Below are 16,454 nucleotides of genomic sequence, written 5' to 3'. Positions count from 1 at the left end.
CTCAGTTTATTCATTTGTGCCTGTCTCGGTTTCCCCTCTCCATTTGCATCTGCATCTTTCCCCTAGACCTGAAGCAGAAACATGTCCAGCGCAGGGGCCCTGTCATTCATCCTGCCCTGTCCATATATGGAAGGTGCCCTGGACTGGCTCAGAAGCCTGGGCACCCCAAAGCCTCAGTGCAATAGAAGTAGACGTCACCAGTTATTATCTTTGCAGCTCCCAGCAGCCCTTGGTCTTGCCTGCCTTACTCAATATCGGCTTGTCTAGAAAAGTCCACGCTTGGCAGAGAGGGCTTATTTGCCAGCCATTCCCATGGCAGTAAGCTCCTTTAGGGCACACACTTGTCTTTTCATCTTTGAATCCTGATGTTTACTCAGTCTGGTGCCTCAGAGTTACTGTGTGTATTCTTTCTGATGCCCTGTTGTGTCCCACAGAGAACGTAACAGTCTTGGGGAAGGGGCCACGTCCTTTTCTCTTACGCCAGGCTCGGGATACACGTGTAGACCCTGGAATGGTGCGGTGTATCGGGACTCTGCTGGGAAAACCTGACCTCCGGGATGCTACTGCCAAAGGAGGACCACGAGTACATCTCCAAGCAGATAGAGCATAGACACAGAATCTAATAATAGGAGGCTTTACAGTTGGCAAAGTGTTACCTATATTAACTCCTTGGAACTTCACGACAACCCTGTGAGGTGGTGCTATTATTGTCCCCATTTCTGGTTGTTGTTCAGGCATTTCAGTTGTGTCTGACTCTTCTTGACCCCATTTGGGGTTTCTGGCAAAGATACTGGAGTGGCTTGCCATTTCCTTCTCCGATTCTTTTTACAGATGAGGAAACTGAGGCAACCAGAGTTAAGTGACTTGCTGAGGGTCACACAACTAGAAAGTGGCTGAGGCTGGGTTTAAACTCATGGAGGTGAGTCTTCCTGACTTCAGGTCCCGTGCTCCCCTAGCTATTCATATTCGGTATTTAATAAATGCATGTTGAGTTTTACAGAGGATTCTGTTTCCTTCCTCTGGGTAGAGGCTTCAGTAAAGTTGGGCATATGAAGGGCACACTCAAGTATGTGCAACAGAGTGCTAGTGATTGCACCATTGGGATCCAATTAAGTTTCTGCCCCAAGTAGCCACCTGGGGTCCCCTGGAGGAGGTGCAAGGGCAGCTGGAGTCAGTGCAGACAGTTCTACATGAAGAGGAATTGGAATACTCCTTGCCCACCAGCTGACTTCCAGGTTCTCCATTGACCATCCTTAGGCAACCTTTTCTTCAAATGTTCTCGCCAGCGGAAATTCTGGTGACTGTAGGATGGCAGCTCCTGGGTCATTCCTCCTCCTCTTTTCTTAAGGAGTTCAGCATCGGGCTGTTCACTGTCACCTCTTTAACTTTTGTCCTTAGCCTCAAGGAAGACGATTTCTCAGAGTCCCAGTTCCTCAGCTTTATTCACTAACTGTCCCCATGAGCCTCATTGAGTTTTCCTTATCTGAGCATGGTCTCCCATCCTTCCACCTCTCCTGGTGCCTCACCCTCTCCTCATAGAGCTTCTCCCTCCAGGCCTTCAGCCTCCCTCAGGCAATCAGTTACCTTCTGGCTTTCCTCTCTTCCCACTCCAAAGTGAGCCCAAGAGTTCGTGATTTCCGCTCTCCATTGCCGTCTCCTCTCCCATTCCTGGACCCTTTTCGTCAGATCTCAGCCCTGGCCCAATCCCAGCGTCTCCTCCTCTTCTCCAGTAGAGTCACGCCCTGGCCGAGGAGGCATATTACTAAATCCTGTTCCCTAACGGGAATCTGGGACCTCCCCACGGCCAGCCGGCCCCTTGGCTCCTTCCTTAGGGATTCCTGATCTCATTTCCAGTCCGCTTTACAACTCCCTCAGTCCGTGGCTGAGGGCTGGCCTTCCGCCACTCGGAGGAGCATCTCAAAGCCCGGTTATCCTCTGCGCATCTTCTTTCCCCAGGCTCTGACGGACGAGCAAATTCAGACTGGTGGAGAGCAGTTTAAGCGACTTGCCCACAATCATACAGCGAGTGATGTCTGAGGCCGGATTCGAACTCAAGTTTTTCTGATGCCATTCCCTGCTCAGTGCAGAGCAACACTAACTCACACTGCTACAGGGCACTCTTGGGAAGGTGGCACCAGGGGAGAAAGGATCCCTGCAGAAGGCACCGCACAAGCTGAGTCCGCCATCTGGGCACGTTTGGTGACTGACTCCTGAGGATGTTGGTATTGATGAGCCCTTTAGAGGAGGCGTCTGGTGCCCGCTGTACTCACTTTACACACGGGGACTCTGAGACTTAGAGCTACACCACTGAGGTTCGAACCTGCATCTGATGACTTGCGCACCTGCCCAGTCAGCTCCGCCCCGCCCCCTGTCGGCTCCCGGGAGCTTAGCAGCCGCCCCGTTCATCCCACCCACAGCGCTTGTTCTCTCATTGGTCAATTCAGCAGATGACAGCTTGCTGAGCTAGCCACTCTCCTGGCGGCGTTCCAGTTTCGCCCCGCCCTCCCCTGGAGCTGGTGCCGCGTTGACGTCACCGCAGACGGGATGACGTCACGGCGTATTGACGTCGCCCGGCGGCTCGCGGAGGAGCCGGGTCCGGGCGCTGCCTGAGACCGAGCTCGGGTCCTGGGGCCTCCCCCTCCAGAGGCAGGGAGAGGCCGCATCCCGCCCGCCGGACCCTGGCCCAGGCCCAGGCCTTGGCCCCGGCCCGAGCGCCCGTCTGCTCCGGGGAGACGTCCCTGCGCCAGCCTGATGAGGTAGGGCGGGGGCGGGGCGGGGCGGCGGCTCCCAGCCCATTGCGCAGAAGGGAACACTGAGGCCGGGCCGAGGGCGGGCCGGGGGCGGGGAGTCCGGTGGCCGTGGGCGGGCTTAGCGTGCCCATCTGCTCCGTGAGTCCATCCTGCCTCAGTTTCCTTCCCCTGCCCCACATGGGCCACTCAGGCCCCAGGCCTCAGTTTCCCCGTCTGGTCTCAGCCACCCATTGCTCGGAGAGGGCAGTCCTTTAATCCCCCTCCTCCAGGTGTTTACCTCTCCCAGACCTGATCTTCCCTTGCCACAAGCTCCGAGTTCGACGCCCTGATGCTCGCCCAAGACCTCAGGCTGGTCCCTTCGCCTCTCTCGGGGCGTCTGTGTCGTCACCTGTCACGCGTGGCGTCGGCCCAGGCGCTTTCCAGGGCCCTCCTGGCTTTAGCGGATGGACAGGGCAGCACTGACCCCCTGGGGTGGGAGGGATCCAGAGGCTGGGCCGTGATTCTGCACCTGCCTGCCCGACCCGGGGCCAGGGTGGTCAGCTGCAGAGTGGAGGGGCGCTGGCTGCGTGCCCTTCCCTGGAGGGTTCCCTGTGGGGTGGGGGGCCCATCAGGGGCGTCCATCAAGGGTGCTGATAAGCCCCCCTCTCCCCTTGCTGGACAGCGGTCTCCCATGTGCCTGAAATCTCGGGTCCAGCCCTCTGTGGCTGAATTCTCCCTCGCTGTCCAGGGGTCTGTAGAGTTTTTGTCTGCCTTTCTCTCTCTGTGTGTCTCTGTCCCTGTCTGTCTCTGTCTTTGGCTCTGTGTCTGTCTCTCTGTCTAGTCCTGTCTTTCTGTCTGTCTTTGTGTGTCTCTCTGTCTCTCTGTCCCTGTCTGTGTCACTTGTCTGTCTCTCTGTGTCTATCTCCCTTTCTGTCTGTGTGTGTCTCTCTCTCACACACAGTCTCACACTCCCACACACAACCATGACCATCGTTCTGGCCTTTTTGGTTCCTTAGTACTTGAGCGCTGGAAGGTTGAGGCTCATCTGTTGGCTCAGATGGTTCAGTTTTGCCCCCAAATCAGTTTCCCTCCTTCTTTCATCCTTCGAGTAAAGTCCTGGTCAGGGTCCTTGAAGACTTCTGATGTTCTGATCCTCCTCATGCCATCTGGGATTCACTCTGCTGTTCAGATTTGGACTTCTTCTAACTAGGTGGCCCTGAGTTAACCCCTTCGCCCCGGTTCTGGGTTAATATTGACCTCTCCCCTCCCTCTCAGACCCCTCCATCCCCTGTTTCTTGACTTGTATCCCAGCAGCACCTGGTGGTTCCCCTCTTCTCCCCCAGCCATACAGTGCTTGGCAGGGGGCCCTCGACTAAGCCTAGCTCCTCCTTCTGGATTCCCCTTGGCTATTCTGTGCTTCTGGTCCTTCCGTGTCCCCAGGCCTGGCAGGGAATGAGTTCCAGCATCTTCCTTGATTTACCCATTTCCTTGAAGCCTCAAGATCAGCCTCTTTGTTCCTTTGGTGCATGGCTTCCCTTCCTCTGTAGGCTGGGTACCTAATCTGTGCCAGTGTGCCCAGGGGGGTGGTGAGGGGCTTGTCTTTCTGGATGTGGAGAGGGTGAGGCTGGCTCCCTGGTCATCTCTTTGGCTGAGGAAGAGGGCAGAGTTGGAAACGCTGCCAAGGTCGTGCCCCTGAGTGGCACAGACATGGTGGGGTGGGTTTGGGGGGCAAGACGACAAGTTCTGTTCTGGCCACGAGGTCTGAGATGCCTCTTGAACCATCCAGTTGGCAGTGGGTGATATGAGACTAGACACACAGGGCTGGGATTTGTCTGCACAGCAGTGAGAAGGGGGCAAGAAGGAATGGACTCATCCCTTCTCTTTTCTCTGCTTCCTCCTGGTGCATCCCTCCTTTGAACCCCTGGCATTATTTTGGTGCTTCTCTCGAGGCCTTGGGGTGTTCTTCCTTCTAAGAGAGTTCTGGTTTACCCTGCCTCCCTCACTAGAACCCAAACCCCTTGAGGATGATGACCATGTGTCCTGTATCACCCTCAGATGCTCCTCTGGATCTGGGAGCACCCCCATGTGGGTGTTTCACCATGGGGGTGACTCTGGCTCCTCCACAGGCCTTTCATCCTGTACAAGTTTTCTGTGTCCTTCCTGGGGTCTCCTTATGTGCCTGGACCTTCCTTGGTGAGCCTCAGAACACCTCTCTTCCCCCTTCCTCTGCCTCCCTCCCCCAATCTCCAGACCTTTGCCCTGCCTCAGGGAAGCTTTTTAGTGCATCTTCATAGTGTGTGCCTTGTGGGTGATGGGCCCCCGTGGCAAGTGTCTCTTCAGAGACCGTGATGTTCATTCATAACCATGTAGCAGCACAGGAAGAACATTGTTAATCAGTTGGACCTGAGAAACTTCTTGGCCGTTTTTGTTGACTTGCCCAGGGTCCCTCAGCTAGAAGGATCCAGACCTGGGCCTCAGCCTCAGGACTTCTGCTTCCATTTTTTTGTCTAGGTCCTTTACGGGTCAGGGCTCGAATCCCCTCCAGTGGTTACAATTTTCTAGTTTGTACTCGGACTTTGGGCCAGACCCGACCATATTCTTCGTAATGATGGCTCTGACTCTGAATGCTCGACCAGCCATGGGATTCAGTTTGCTCTCATCTGGACGGTTCTGCGGCCACCACGATGATTGTGGTGCTCGGGACAGGCCCAGGGAATCAAGAGCCTATTCATTTAGTGATGGATGACATAAGTCTGATTTTTTTTATTAGGAATCATCTTCCCAGGGCCACGTGATTTCTTCCTTCGGGCCATTTGGATTAGAATCTTATTCTTTCACCTCTCTGCTCCAAATGTCCCCATGATTTGGCAGCTGCTACTTTTTGGGATGGCTCATGTGCAGACAGCAGTAGACACTGTCTAAATTCATAGAATCTTAGCACTTGGAGGGACCCTCGACTCTACCTGGTGAGTGACTTGCCCAGGGTCACCCAGCTATGAAGTGTCTGAGGCCAGATTTGAACCTGCGTCCTCTGGTCTTCAGGCCTGGTTCTCTATCCCACCCCCCTCCCCCCAGCTGCCCCAATGTTACCCAGAAGGAAGATTAAGTGACTTCCCAGAGCCTGGGAGTAGAGAAGCCTCTCCTTGACGTCTGTGTCTATACCATGTTAGTGACTTAGAGAGGGATCTCAGTTGCCTTTCCTGTTATCTTTCCAATTAACCCCTTGGCCAAGCGAGTGGAAATCACATCTTAGGGCTATAAGGATGATCATTTTGGTGACTTTCCTTTTTCTCTCCTTTTTAGATTGAATTTTCTAACTGCTGGGCAGTTTGGGAGGTCTTTTAAAGACGGCGTCTCAGCTTTAGCAATTTTTTTTCCTGAAATTTCTATTTGATTGATTTCTGATCTTCCTCTTTTTTGCTCTCCCATAGATCTCTTCTCTTTTCTTTCATTTTGGTTCACGTCTCTTATTTTTACCAAAGGTCCTTCCCCCACTCCCCAGCAGACCCTGTCTTGTGAAAATAAATAAAAATGAAGCAAGGGAACAAAAGGAGAACTGCTCAGCAGAACTTGCTGCTGCCATCAGTTGTGTCTCGCAGGCTGTGGGGGGCTGCCCAGCCAGGCCCTCGAGCTCTGTGGTGACTTGGGGGAGATGCCAGCTTTCAACTTGGGGGTGTAATAGGGCGGCCTGAGATTAAATAGCATCTAGCGCTTTCCACTCGGGATGTTGTTGTCAGTTGGATGGGCTGGCTGCCGGTTCTGGCTCTTGTTTGCCTCACCCTGCATCAGCTCTGTGAGAGAAAGGGATTCCTCGGGGAGGCCGGCTGCTCTTCTCTCATGAATACAGCTATTCCTTGTCCTAAAATGGGTTGCAACAGTTGTCTTGGTGGTGTTACTTTACAATATACATCTGTATCCTCTTAAGATTTTACACCTCCTTATTTTCTTGTCTTTGTTTCTAGGGAGCCTTTTTTCTCCCGTTACTGTTACAGATGAGTACACTTTAGTCTAAAATAAGAGCACGTATGCCTTCTGCCTTCTTACAGTTTTGTGAATTCTTGGTTTGGACAACAAAAAAGCCCTTTCTTGCCTCTGGAATTCAGCTCTTTGCATGTTTCTTCCTGCTTGCTAAATAAATTCATCTTTGTCATTGTGATGTGGGTGAAAGAAGGAGGATGGTGATGGGAGAAAGGGAAAAGAATGGAGGGAAATTCATCTTTGTCATTGATCTGTTTTCTCCATTTCCCATATTCTGATAGCGTGTATTAAAATGCCGTACTGTTTTATTTTTACCTATTTGTAGCCCTTTGATTGATTTAATTATTGAACTATCTGGAAGGGACGTTTTACAGTTTCTAGATGTTCATTTACTGTTTCTTGTAGCAGCATCCAATTTCCTTGTCTGTCTCCTTTGATATAATTGCTACCACTTGCATTGGAGCAACCTTTTCATTTTGATTTCTGTCCAGATGTAGGATATCTTTGGGTAGGACAAAGGATTCATGGGAAATCTCTGGGGTTTTAGCAGGTAGAAATGTTAAAGGAAATCTCTGGGGTTTTAGCAGGTAAAAATGGCATGACTGGGGAGCACATCTGTTGTGGTAATGTAATAGTGGTACCATTAGAAGTGACTCAGACAAGGGGGCAGCTGGGTAGCTCAGTGGATAGAGAGTCAGGCCTAGAGATGGGAGGTCCTAGGTTCAAATCTGGCCTCAGTCACTTCCCAGCTGTGTGACCCTGGGCAAGTCACTTGACCCCCATGGCCCACCCTTACCACTCTTCCACCTAGGAGCCAATACACAGAAGTTAAGGGTTAAAAAAAAAAAAAGAAGTGACTAACAGTCATAGGGCTCCTAGACTACTGGGTGGCACAGCGGGGGGACATTGTACTTGGGACTTAGGAAGACCCAAGTTGAATCCTGGCTCTGACCCTCAGCCATGTGACCCTGGGTATGTCACCCTCCCTGGGCATGGCAGCCTCCTGTTTCTTCATTTACATAAGAGTGATTATCAGGGTTGTTGTGAAGATCAGATCAGGTGCCACGTCTGGTGCTTTTGCAGCCCTTCCAGCCCTCTCTGAATGTTGGGCATCACCTTGCTGGCTTTCTTTAGCTGCTGTAACCATAGCAAATTTTCAGTAGCGAACAAGTAAGATTCCTTTCTGCATGGCCTTTGAAAGTTGTTTGTGTTCATAATAGATTAATTCACTGGTTTGGCAGCAAACATGAATTCCCTTGTGAAGAAGCCAGACAAATGGTGCTGTCCTTGTGTTTTGTCACGCATGTTACTGGCTTAATTTTTCAGTGGTGAAATGCTCTGGGCTGATTGTCAGGAGGTCCCAGAGAATAAGAATGGCCAACGTGTTTGATGGGATTTCCGTGAACTCATTCAGAAGGTCCAGTGCATGTTATGGGAGGCCACATTGAGCAACAATGACAGAAAAGGGAGCTGGAGGCAGGAGATGGAGTAAAACCTCATTCAGGCCAGGCAGTAAGTTGGGCTGTGGGATGCCTGGAGCTTCTAGGAGTCCCTTAGATGAGAGCAACATCCTCAGAACTACTAGGTCTGGGGAGATCTTTTACCACCCTCAGCCTGAAGGATGGAAGAAGTGTGCTCCGTCACGGAGTGCTTGGTCAGACTGTTGCTCATTGTCGTTGTGGACTAAGATGGGAAACCTTCTTTAATTAACAATTATTTAATTATTAATTACTTACTAATAATTAATTAATAAAAGAATAAATAATTCTTTAATTAGACTTTTGCCTCTAAAGCAAGATGTCCCTGCTGGAGTTGAAACTCTGTCTCTTTCCTTTTCTCCTTCTCAGTCTTCATGGAAGCATTCTTCTGCATTGACGTAGTCCCTGGTTTCTTTCTTTCCTCTTGAACCCAAGATGTATCCATGTGCAGAGCACCAGCTCTTGTTTTCCCCAAGGCACAGGTGGAGATTTGTCTTCCTGCTTTGCTCTTTGGAGCAAAGCCAAACAGAGACACTCACCCTCCTCGAGTCTTCTGTGGGCCCCACAGATCTGATTGTGCCAGTCCCCTGCTCAAGAAGTCTCAGCGGTCCCCTGTTTCTTCTAGGATAAACTAGACACTCTTCAGCCTCCCATTTAAAGGCTTTCATGATCACATTCCTTCCTGCTTCTATGCCTTTCTTGAATTCACATCAGCTCCCTTCACATTCTTTCTAGTCCACCTGACCTGGCCGTTGCCTCTCCTATTTCCGCACCCCGTCCCCCCCCCAGTCCCCCAATATGCTCCTTCCTTGTCTTTGCCTCTCACAGTGGAAGCTTCTTTTAAGGCTCTGCTCTGGCACCAGTTCTGATTGGGAAACTGCTGGTGCTTCCAGATGTTAGTGCTGCCCCATCATTAGGTTGTTGTGTGGACTTCTCTTCTACGTGGCCAAGCCACCAGTGGGATGGAAGCTTCTGGAGGGAAGGGGCTGGCTTTTCATGTCTGTCTCTGTGTCCCGAGTGCCAAACACAACAGCCTGCACAGAGTAGGTGCTACTGGATGCTTATTTAATGGAATTGAAATGGCTTCTCATCTTTTTCAGTCTGGGTCCTCCAGAAGCCCTGGGGACTTTCTTCATGGGCCATGCCATCCCTGCTTCCACTATAGAGGAACACAGTCCTACAGTGGAGTCGATCCACTTTGCACAGTCCTGATCAGAGGGGCTTGACTGAAATTTTAGATGGAGAAAACACATGTTTCATAGTGAGAGCAAAGCCCTGCTAGTTTGGTTTGCTTTGAATAGGCCTTTAACATGGCAGCCTTTCTTGTTCTCATAGGTTTCTATTGTATTAGAGCTGTGTTTAGGAAGGGGATGAGACTTCACCAAAGACAATCCAACTGTAGACCCTAAGGTGCCTGCCGCATACTGTCCTATGATAACGGAGGAATCACGTTAAAACCAGACCCTCTTCCTGTCCTTGCAGAGGGATGAGACAAAGGGTAACACACAGCATGCCTCTGCAAGACTGAGGTGAAGGCTGTGGCAGATCTGAGATCAAGGAGAGCTTCACGGAAGAGGCAACACTGGCAGGGCTTTAACGAATGGCCAGAGTCAGCCGGTCAAGCAAAGCAGCGGCTGGCCAGTGTCCAAGAGCAGAGTTGGGCAGCTGCAGGGTGGGGTCAAGGGGCAGAGAGTGGGCCAGCTTGGCTGCAGCCAATGGATGCAGGGAAAGGTCAGGTGACACCAGACTGAAAAAGGGAGGCTTCCTTCTACCAGCTACAGTAAAGGCTGGTGAATTCAGAGGAATTGGCAGGAAGGACAGGCCAAACCCATTTAGGAATTAAGGACCTTAAGGAATGTCACCTTATTACTCAAAGGCTCCCACAATAATGGGAACGCCCTGATAATTCATTGTTTGAGGAAGTCCTTATCCACTGAGTAGATAAAAAGGAGATTTGCTCAGCAGAATCCAAAGACCAGAGTTCAGGTCCTAGTTGTGTTGCAACTTCCTGCATCAGGGACATACACCTGAGCTCAGTTTCCTTATCTCTTAAGTGGAGGTATTGATACTTGTGCTGCCTTCCTGCAGGATGTTGGTGAGGAAAATACTTGTCACCTTCAGGTGTGACACTGGTACGTTTGGTTATTCTTTATGGTGGAGCTGATCTCTTTGTACTTTCTGTACCACAGAGGTGAACTGAGATGCTTTGGGCACAGGGTACCGGCTGTTTGGTTAGCCAGAGACTTATTTTGATAAAAATCTGCTATGGATGGCTCAGTGGATAGAGAGCCAAGCTTAGAGATGGGAGGTCCTGGGTTCAAATCTGAGTTCAGACATTTCCTAGCTGTGTAATCCTTGGCAAGTGACTTAACCCCCATTGCCTAGCCCTTGCCACTGTTCTACCTTGGAACCAACACACAGTATTGATTCTAAGATGGAAGGTCAGGGTTTTAAAAAAAAAACAAAAACCCTGCTCTGGAGAATGTCTCTGAAGTATTTTCATACACTTTCCTGTCTTTGGAATTAAAGCAGACTCCCTAGAATCCAATTTGTGGTGGCCGAGCATCTTGAAGTATTTCCTGGACTTAATTCCATGATCTGTTACAGGTGTTCATACAGTCCCATTGCTTGAGAGAGGAGGCGTGAGATCATTGGAGAGAGAGAGAAAAAGAGAGACAGAGTCGGAGACAGATAGAGAGGGAGAGGGAGAATGAGAGGGAGAGAGAGAGAGAGAGACAGAGAGAGACAGAGACAGAGAGAGAGACAGAGACAGAGAGAGAGACAGAGAGACAGAGAGACTGTCTTATTCCAGCTTACTTTCAATGCAAAAAACAATTTGTTTGAAAATAGTTTGCTTTTAAACTGCTTAAAGTCTCCTCACAGCCTTTTTGGATTGATTATTAATTTGTGTAAGTAGAGAGAGTGTGCTTGAGATGCTGCCCACCAGATCCCAAATCCCTCCACCACTTGGTGCAGCTCTGCAGGTCTTGTCCCCTTGCTAGAAGCCACCACCACTCAGGATCCCAGGGAATCAGGATGCAGGGTGTCCTTAACTCTGAGATCTCCCAGGGCTAGCCACAGATTGTGCCAACCACTAATGGAGTCTCTCTCAGAGCACAAGCCACTTCCTGCTCCTTCATTCCATCTTGGAATCCTCCAGCCCTTCCTGCTAGGTCCAACCTAATGCTACATAAGTTGCTAAATAAATCTTCCTCACAACAGTTGCTAGGACAGAGAGGATGTCAGCCTGGGCCCGTCTGAATTAGTCTGAGCTCCAAAGCGGTGGAACCTCGATGAATGACCCCATTGACATAAGGACGGTGTTTAATCGGGGATAGGTTTCTAATTAAGGAAGTGGTAAAGTTCTCTGGTTGGGAGGCGCTTGGCTGATCCTCTGGTTCACACGGATGAGATGTCAGCATTTGGAAATGGGCATTTATGAGCTCTTGGGAAGTGGTGACCTGCAACTTAGTGAATTGACCCAGGCTCTGTGGCCCCTTTCTCCATCTCATGCCTGCTGTCGTTTCTTCTTGCCTTTGGGGGACTAGTGGGCTCCCTTGAAATCTTTTTAGATTGAGCCACCATGTACTGGGTGAGGGGCTGGGCCAAACAGCCCCTGGCCTCTAGGAGCTTCCACTCTGAGGGTGGGGGGTAGTATGGTTGTAAGTAAGGATGGATTTGGGCAGGAAGACCTCTAGCTGGGGCCTTTGGAGGAAGGCTTCAGGACAAGTCAGGCAAAAGGGACCGGAATGAGCCTTTATAGCTCAGACAGTCCGTGTATGTACGTGTCTGCTGGAAGCCAGGGGGCCTTAGCCTTGGGAACTGGGGGCTTGTTTTCATTGCTGTCAACCTAGTTTAGTTCCCGAGTGATGCTTTCTTTTATGTGGCTCTGGTCCATGTGTCTGTATTCTTTTTTAGGGTCTGCCTCCTTTACTTGCTCAGCCCCCTCCCATATTTCTTTGACTTCTTCATTTTCCTTACTCCCTATGACATTTGTGATCTTAAGAGACCCTAATTCTAGGTGGTCCTTGTGAGAGCTGACTACAACAGGGGCTCTTAGCCTGGGGTCTGCCAAGTTGGTTTTAAAAATATTTTGATAACTGTCTTTTGGGAGAATTTGCTTTCCTTATGGCTTCACTGTTATTCCTCACCCCAGATCCTCCAATATCTCCCAATCCCAGGCATTTTCACTGGCTCTCTCCTCCTTTCCCTCCTCATATCTGCCTTCTAGCTTGCCTCACTTAGCTCCATTCTCAGTGAAAGGCCCACCGTGTCCTTTCCCCCCTTAATGCCAGTGCCTTCTCTCTCTTGATTTCTCCAGTTTATTGGGTCTAGATTTTGGCTGTCCATGCTTCTTTATATTTGTCACCCTCCTTAGCTGGAAGCATTTAATGCTAGTTGTATTGACTTGGAGTTCCGTATTTTAGTCAAGTTAGCGAGCCTTTATCACGTGCCCATCATGTTCCAGATATTGTGTGAAGGGCCAGAAATACAAGTAGAAGCAGAGAGAAAGACCCTGCCCTTCAGGAACTCCTGTTCAGAGCCGAGGACAGTCCTTATTCTGGGTGAAAAACAGCCCTGGGCCCTCCCTGGGTGAGAGGCAGTCAGTGGCCCTGCGTTTGTGGGGCAGGAGCTTTAGGAGAAGCTACTTCCTTCCTGTTAGCTTTGAAGATAGCAGATTTGGGGAGCTCCAGCCGAGGATGTCATGAACCAGGAACTTTTTGAACCTGGGCTTTCCGTTGGCTAGTATTTATTCGGGGTGTGCCACATGCCAGGCCCTGTGCTGGGCCCTGAGAATACCGAGAATTGAAGGTGGTCCTTGCTCCTCAGGAGGTTGCAGTCTCTCTGGGAAGACGGGTAGCAGATGGGTAAATCCAGAATGCACAGCCTGGATTCGAGGTCATTTCAGAAGCTGAGGGGAGCCGATGAGCTGAGTTTGGAATGAAGCTGGAGTTAAGGAAACAGAAATAAGAATGGAGACGATACTGGACACGAGGGGGTGGGAGCACCTACGTAAACATGTGGAGGTGGGCAATAGCGTGTCGTGGATGGGGAGTCCGGAGTGGACAGTTTTGGTTGGAAGGGGACACGTGAGTAATTCTCCTGGAAATGGAACAGAAGCAAGTTGTGAAGGGATTGAAAAGTCCATCCTTTGGCCCCAGAAAGTTTGTACTTTATCTGAGAGGCAAAAGGTTGCTGCTGTGGCCTTTTGAGGAGGAGGTAACCTGGATGGGCCTATGGGATTATAGGGTGTCACTTGGTCAGATTTGTGAAGAGTGGATTGGAAAAGGAGACATGTAAGGCTGGGAATGGATCAGGAAGGGATCTCACCAGTCCAGGTGAGAGATAATGATTGCACAGACCAGGGCAGAGACTGGAATGCTAGAGGCCTTTTGATTAGGGCCAGGGAATGGTTGAGGTTCAGCTACTGCTGATTGAACACATGGAGCAGGTGAGAATGAGGATGTTGCCAAGGTTTCAAACCAGGACTGCCCAGATGATGGAATCCTTAAAAGAAAGAGGAAAGGGTGCAGCTAGGGGCTAAGTAGATTGAGAACCAGGCATAGAGACAGGAGGTCCTGAGTTCAACTCCTGCCTCAGACATTTCCTAGCTGTGCGACACTGGGCAAATCACTTAACCAACCCCCATTATCTAGCTCTTACCACTTTCTGCCTTGGAACAAATATTGTTCCAAGTATTGATTATAAGTAAGAAGGAAGGGAAGAATGGGAGGAGGGAAGGATGAAGGAAGGAGAGGAAGAAAGGAAGAGCTGGAAGGAGGGAGAAAAGGAGAAATGGAGGAAGGAAGGAACACAGGCAGGGAGGCAAGATTGGGGCTTAGGGAAAAGGAATGATCCTCCAGAAAGTAAAAGAAGGAAGCAAGAGTTGGGAAACCTTGTTGATCCTGAGATCAGTGAACTCTCCTGTTGAGAAGGGAGAGTGGCCATCACTCCTGCAAAGTCCATGGATGGTTCTCACAGATATTTTTATTTGGAAAAAAAGATGTTCAATAAGACACACAGTTGTTTCTACTTGGTAAGATGATGAGCTCCCGGCACTGTTGGCTGGAGGTGACCCTCTCTCATTTCTAATCCAAACCCCTTGTTTTAGAGCTGAGGAAATGGGAGCTCAGGGAGACTCATTGACTTGTCTGAGGCCACACATTGATTTATACCTGACAGTTAAATCTGCTGTCACTCACTTTCATCTTGGAGTCCCTGGCTCTTGGCTCTCTTAAAGACTTCACTCCGTACCTCATCGTCTTCCCCCCTGCCTCATCTCATCTCCTAACCTCCCTGACTTTGGGCTTTCATTTTGCATTTCCTTCAATGTGTTCATGTTGTTTTCCCCTGATGGACAGCAGGTTCCCAGAGGACAGGCAGGTCCCTTCTCATTGTCCTTCTGTGTACCCCAGCACTGAAAAGGTATTTAATTAATGCTTGTTTAATTGCATCGAATTTTGCATCCTCTAATATTTCTGTGAACCTAGTTTCCCCAGATGGGATTTTCCCAATAGGCGTTTTCCCAGAGACCATGAGAATTGGACTGCTCTCTGTGCCTGTTGCCATGAGAGGATGGACAGCAGAGCAGGAAGGAGGACAGGAAATAGCTTGAATTAAACTGAAGACCTTTGGAACCCTGCTTGTATGCTAAAAACAAAGCGGCAAGCTGTTTTTTTCTGACTTGGATGGTTCCATTACAGATGGAAGAAGCTCCTCCTTAGCATCCAAATGAAGTTCTTGTCTTTAGACATCTTTAACCTGAATTATGTAAGAATGCCTCTGGGATTCACTGGCATGTACAACGTGGGTGGCTACTGAAGGAAACGTGTGTGTGCTTACAAATAAAAGGCCATATCAGGCCATGGGAGGAGGCGAGATGGAAGATGTGTCTGCCTTCTCTCTCCCATTCCTTCTCTTCTGCCCCATTTGTTTGGAGCAAACCATTTGATGTGGTGGTAGTTGTTTTTCAGTCATGCCTGACTCTTTGGGACTCTGCTTGGGATTTTCTTGGCAGAGATCCTGACGTGGTTTGCCATTTCCAGCTCATTTTTTAGATGAGGAAACTGAGGCAAACAGGATCAAATGACTTGCCCAGGGTCACCCTGAAGCCATATTTGAGCTCAGGTCTTCCTGACTCCCAAGTCTGGGGCTCTATCCAGTGTGCCACCTCACTGCCCAGCAAACCGTTTTAGACATGGGATAAGAGCTGGGCTGGAGAGAAGCTGCCTCTACTCTTTTTCTTATCTTGGTAAGTCTGACTTGCCTTTATCCTTTTCCCTGATAAAGCTATTCAAGGTGCTATGTATTTGCATCTCAAGAACTAGGCTTTACCACTCATTTGAGAACCATCTCCCTGAGCTGATCTGAAATGCCAGGCCCTAGCAAGAAGCTGGCAAACAGAATTTTCAGTTGTATCTCTTGTTGATGCACTTTGTTGGCAGACTGCCTGCTTTGATCCAATCATCACCATCCCTTCAGTAAAGCCCAGTGAGCTCCAGTTACACAATTTGAGAGATGTATGTGGATGGTTGAGGGGAGGCAGGAGAGCCGGGCTTCAGATCCTGGCTTCCAGGACTTCTTGGTTGTGTGTCTTTGGGTAAAGGGTAAACTACCTTGTTTCCTCATCTGCAAAATGTTCGGGGATTGGATTTAGTGGCTTTCTGTGGCCCCAGGCATCTCTAATCTCTAATCCTATCTGTTCTGCTGGAATGGAAAGGATGGCTTGGGGGGAGTGTTGTCTCCCCAAGGGAAGAAGAAAGCCAATGAAGAACAGAAGTCACCAGTGAGAATGCTGAAGCATGTCTGCTGCTCCACAGATCTGTGTGGGGTTTTGTGACCTAAAAAGGGAAGCTGGGAAATGGAAAATGGATGGGAAAAGGGACTAAGGAATGGGATGGAGACGCATAGAGAGAATGAGAGACAAGAGACAGAAGTAGCTTGGAAGCAGTCAGGGAGACAAGACTGAGAGACAGAGAAAGAGACAGAGAGAGAGACAGAGATATCAGCCTGTCTCTGACCATTTTTTTATTATAAAAAATTATTATTTTTTATTATAAAAAATTATTATTTTATTATTTGGGGATTTTCAGGGAATCCTTCAGACAAAGGAGATACTAAAAGTTTTACATAAGGTTACAAGTCAAATTGCAAAGATAACGAAACTGGTAGTAAAACAACTGTTTAGCCAGGTGGCTAGGAAGAAGCTATCTGAAAGTCCCTTCTGATTTTTGTTAAACCTCTTTCTTCCCGGAACTTTGGTCAAAAC

The 16,454-nt window shown here is 49.5% G+C and overlaps 1 protein-coding gene across 1 annotated transcript in view; it reads left to right on the top strand.

Annotated features, from left to right (window-relative positions):
* Positions 1–2,580: 2,580 nt before the first annotated feature.
* Positions 2,581–16,454, top strand: part of STARD3NL (STARD3 N-terminal like) — a 47,508-nt gene continuing 33,634 nt past the window's right edge. The window contains exon 1 of the mRNA XM_044656779.1: positions 2,581–2,756. The gene's annotated coding sequence lies outside the window, so the exon portion shown is untranslated. The remainder of the gene's footprint in view (positions 2,757–16,454) is intronic.

This window comes from Gracilinanus agilis, chromosome 1 (genome assembly GCF_016433145.1).
Source record: "Gracilinanus agilis isolate LMUSP501 chromosome 1, AgileGrace, whole genome shotgun sequence".
In the NCBI taxonomy this organism is placed as follows: domain Eukaryota; kingdom Metazoa; phylum Chordata; class Mammalia; order Didelphimorphia; family Didelphidae; genus Gracilinanus; species Gracilinanus agilis.
The sequence above is the reverse complement of the archived record's forward strand: the minus strand, read 5'-3'. Positions and strand labels throughout refer to the sequence as shown.